The sequence below is a fragment of the Bactrocera latifrons genome, unplaced genomic scaffold (genome assembly GCF_001853355.1).
Source record: "Bactrocera latifrons isolate USDA-ARS-PBARC rearing strain unplaced genomic scaffold, ASM185335v1 scaffold_138, whole genome shotgun sequence".
In the NCBI taxonomy this organism is placed as follows: Eukaryota; Metazoa; Arthropoda; class Insecta; order Diptera; family Tephritidae; genus Bactrocera; species Bactrocera latifrons.
In genome coordinates this window covers 844,754-849,713 of record NW_017534830.1, presented here as the reverse complement: position 1 = coordinate 849,713, position 4,960 = coordinate 844,754, and the positions used below count along the sequence as shown (strand labels likewise).

General features: G+C 32.1%; 1 protein-coding gene across 1 annotated transcript in view; it reads left to right on the top strand.

Moving 5' to 3' along the window:
• The window catches only part of LOC108965279 (protein GDAP2 homolog), a gene marked incomplete in the record, with an annotated part of 86,574 nt that overhangs the window by 3,271 nt on the left and 78,343 nt on the right, over positions 1-4,960 (top strand). The window contains 1 exon segment of the mRNA XM_018927573.1: positions 1-188.

The following is a 4,960-nucleotide window of genomic DNA, read 5'->3' as shown; positions in this document are numbered from 1 at the left end:
TATATTATTTAAAAGTGTAGAAAACTAAAATAATCAACACGTCAAACCAACAAGTGAACACCAAAATTTACACACGACTGTTGGAGACTGCAGCAACCCACTAGGAAAATCTAGCGATAAAACTAGATTTTACAGCTTTAGCCTTTTTTAGCCACAACGCAGACATTTAGATAACTGTACGTGTAAGAGTAAGTACATACATACTTTCAATTGAAATTTGTAATAAAAAAAGTAGAAAGCATCAATGATCACGAAGAGCTCAACCATAAAGTCACAAAACATAGAATTTGTTGCTAAATGAATTATGTAAAATTGTATATACTTAAAATACATAGTATATAGTAACTATTTCTAGTACATACTGACATAACTAACGAATTGTCTGACCTGCAATCTACTTGAAAAGAGCTTGTACTTATCAGGAAATGTTGATATTTTTGAAGACTCAGAATGGCTTAGTTCAAATACTCAATGTTATATACATACATATATTTTACTTTAAGGATACTTTAAATCTTTGTTTTGAAAGACATATTAAGAAATTCCCGTCTTTCATAATTACTTAGAGTTATGTAGACGGCGATTTTTGCGAATTACTAAAAAAATATTTATCAACTCATCCATTTCTGCCGAAATCTCTGGCCTTCTCCTTGGATAAAATCTTAAAAATATCTACAGGAGTTATTGTCCGTACAATGACCTATTATCGAAAGCAAACTAAAAACTGACAAAATAGCGGCGTTTAAAAAAAAAAATCGGCCACCTGGTAGGTCATTGTATGCAGAACTAAACTGTATTGGTATGACGTGATTTTGATAGCAGCCATGTTCGCCTACAGATTTGTTTAAAAAATTTTCAGTATTTTCAGTAAAGTTTGCCATTTATTCAAGCCACTTTCGCACAACGCTTGGAAGTTGTCCATTATTCACGTTCTCCGGCGGCTACTATAACAGCTCTTTACACAAAACATAGTCTTGTCAGATGTGGCTCATTTCTGGCTTAATGAATTTGTCAAAAACCAAATTGTCGCTATTGGGGTAAGTCAAATGCTCGTGTGATTCAGAAAACGCAATTGCAATCCAAAAATGGATCATTTGAAGCGGATTGTTGTTTGACAGCATCAGCAGACTATATTTCTTTCGAAAGACTTATTTTCTCTGGCGGTATGTTAAATCAAAGGTCGAGCTCAACAAGAAGACAACATTCAGCGTTGATTGTAAAGTTAGTCTGAGTTAGTATATGTACAAATGGCCAGGCATCAGTCTTCTTGTCCAACCTAATCATTATTCCTCGATATGTAATCATAATAGTTTTAATTGCAGACCGAGCTATATTTTTCCAGTAAAGTTTTCAGATTCAATTGATTTTCCATTCTATTTTAGACTTACAGTTTCATAGCATCCAGCGAGTCGATCAAACTATGCGACATATTCGAACAAATTGACAGCAGCTGAGTTAACATGTTTTCTGATGCATGGGTAATTGTTGTAGGATTATTTCTAGGAGGAAATTCTCTTTTCGCATTAAAAACCTCTTAATGACGCCTTAGCTTGGTTTTATGTAAGCTATTTAGTATAATTGATTCTAAATTTTAATGTTGTTAAAATCAAAGAGAACTGAAAAAAGAAAATAACCTGGGCTGAACTAAAGCTATAATACAGTTCTTATAGCATAAAAGAGTATAAAAACATATTTTTCTTGATGCCGATAGAACAGTTGAAAAGCAAATACATAAATATATGCTACAGTGACTTCCAAACTTAAATACAAAATTTCATGAAGAGTTTGTATGAAAGAAACTTCAAAACTTGTACACATTAATTGAAAGATGAATTTTTAATTTATATAATACTTGGCGTGTCTTTCGAATCGGTAGTTTTTTCTGTAAGTTGGTCTATGCTATATTTCACGTCAAAATATATTCATTAGTATTTAAGATACTCGTCGTTTTGTGAGGCTCTAAAAGTGAATTCTTCGATTTTTGGCTCAATTGACAATATAAAAGCTGAATCGATGGCGGCTCTGATGGTCATCACGACGGAGGATTTTTCCAAGTGCTATGATAACTAGAAAATTCGTTGGCAGTAGTGTATTGTAGCGAGAGGGGATTACTTTGAGATAGATGAAATGGACAAAGTTCGCCTTTCAATTTGATCACAGTAGTATATACTAACATGTATATAAAATATATGTGCAAATGTGTATTAAATTAAAGTTAATAACAGAAAAGCAACTAAAGTACATATAAAATAAGTTAATATAACATATTTTATAGGAATTTTTCTGCTTTGATTAATTTATTTGTCGGCGGCGTGATTGGCAATTATTTCTGAACTCTATTTCATAGCAAATTGTTCCATTTGTTTGATTTCGATGATTAGCGCACAATACCGAATACATTACACTTTTTTTTTTGCTACATCTGTTGTAATAAATGAATAAGTAATTATGTATTAATGTAATTTCGGAATTGCCTCTGTGCTTATATAAGCTATTTGTTACAATAACCAGACAGTGAAATAAACTCGCTATAAGACTTTGGAACTAGTAGGAACCGCTAGTGTAACTAGTCATCTAATGCCAATTTTTTCATTAAGCAACTAAAATATTTCTCGTGTTGTTGTCTTACGGGATGTCAACTGTTTTATTTCGGTTAGATATATACCGGTCTTATACTTCCTCTTTCATCCGAGGCTGTTGTATCGGCAATAGCCGCATAAGACAGATACGTAGCTGTAGAGTTAATTTTGTATTCTCAAGAATAGTCAGAATTTAGATTCTCTACATATTCATCACATTTTTATTGAAGAGTCCAGAGATGTCGGTAAATTCGCCGACGTAAATGTGCTTTCTTATCAACCAATATTTCCAAAGGTTATTTTTCATGACTACTATGAACTTTCCAAAGTTCAATATGCGTCTGTTGTTTTTCTGACTAGTTCGACTTTAGTCAGGAATTTAGACCTAAAATCTCTTCTCTTTCCGCTTTGCTATGACATTTAGCGGGCATTATACGAATATATGTATGTCTACACTGGCATATTGCAATTAATGCCGAATGCCTTGACAATGAATTGTGTTAAGCACGCGCTAGGAAACGCTATTATGTATTTATTGTAATATTACGCATTATATATAGTATACACAGTTTTCATATACGCATCTCTCTTATTATTATGTACATTTGTCTATATTCAATCAATTGGATCAATCATAAAGCCACTTCGTATCGTCAAATATACCCACTTATATACCATATACTCAGTTATATCTAATTCATACGCTAAATTTCGCTGAGTTATGCTTATAAGGTTCCAACAATTTAGAAAACCAATATAATCTCACACTACCGATTTTCTAGCGCCCACTTACCACGCCATCAAACTAATTTTCCTTATACTCAGCATAATATGAACTTCTACAAAGTAAATATAATATGTACACATGCTCATAACTCTTTGCTTAATTAATGTGTAAAAGGTATGCCTGTTCTGTCAAGACTTCCCTAAAAGCCAAGCTTCCTTAATGTTTGTTGGGGGAATACGCTCCGTTTTGGAATAAGCAGAGTGATAGCACAAGAGAAATAAAGTCAACTAGTGTAGGTATTTATGTATGTCAGTGTATGTACGGCTAATACAGCAGAGTTGCCATTTGATCGCAATTATTGATTCCTAATCGTTTTTCATTTAACAAAATAAATTTTTATTTACATGCGAGGGTAGATAGTTTTTGAAAGTAAAATTCATAGTATGATGAACCCCACTTGAAACGAAAGTAAAAAAAAAATAATAATAATAATTTACGAGCGATCTAAGGTCGGAAAGGGGAAGAGGAGGAGTGTGTTTGAATTTTTAAGGGTAAAATAAAGTGTAGAAAAAAATTGTATGACGATGTTGTAGGTAATGAAAACATCTACAACATTTGTAGGGACACCCTCTTAATATAACCTAAAAATTTATGTAAAAAGATAAATACCCAAGTTTTGTTTACCTAATTTTTATCTACATAGTATAATCTTAATGCGATTTAGATATTATGTTTTAACTTAGGACGTAATACGTAAGAAAGAAAAATCCAGAATTTGATATGTATGTACATAGTATGTAGTATATGTATGTAAAAGGCGATCCATTTCCAGGTTCCCTAATTTTTTAAAGAAAAAATAGAAACTTCATTCTAAATTATTCTTTGGAATTTATGTTTTTAACATAACTTCCTTTAAATTCTGGCCATGACCATTAAATAAGGTTTATCCGTTAAGTTCAATTTTAGATGACTCGTTCTCGCCCTTCGACTGGTAACTGGCGAATGACACACGTGATACTTTGCTCTTTCAATAAATCCATTACTTGATGAGATGTATGGGAAGTGGCACCGTCTTGTTGAAACCAAATGTCTCCAAATTCATGAGCTTCGATGATACCAACGTTCTGGGTAATTTTGTCATTTTTCGAGATTTTTTTTTTTTTTTTTTTAACTTATGACAAAACTTAATCCTAGCAAATATGTTTGCTTTGGCAACCCTGATTTATATTTGCAACTTATTTTAGCTTCCTTTATGCTCTTCACTCACTTTTTTTTTTTATTTTCGAGCGAGTAAACTCCAACAACAGCATTACAACTTTCCAGTCTCGTGCTTTTCTGTTTTCCAATTAGCTAATGGAAAAGGATACAATAGTCCTGGATGGCAAGAGAATGCTGAGAGAATATTAACAATTTGTAGCCGCTTTTGAATAAATAAAAGAAGAATAAGAAGTTAGATTTTTTCTGTAACAAAGTTTAAGAAAAATGTGTTGCTTATAGTGCGGAGAAATCGGAGAAGTTATAAATTAATAAGTTAGAGTTTATTAAACTGTGTAACCATAATCAATTTAAAACTGCTAAACTTTTTAAAGAGCGTCTTTAATCAAACAGTTTTAGAAAGAAAATTGTCTATCATTTCAATTTCGTGAAGAAATAT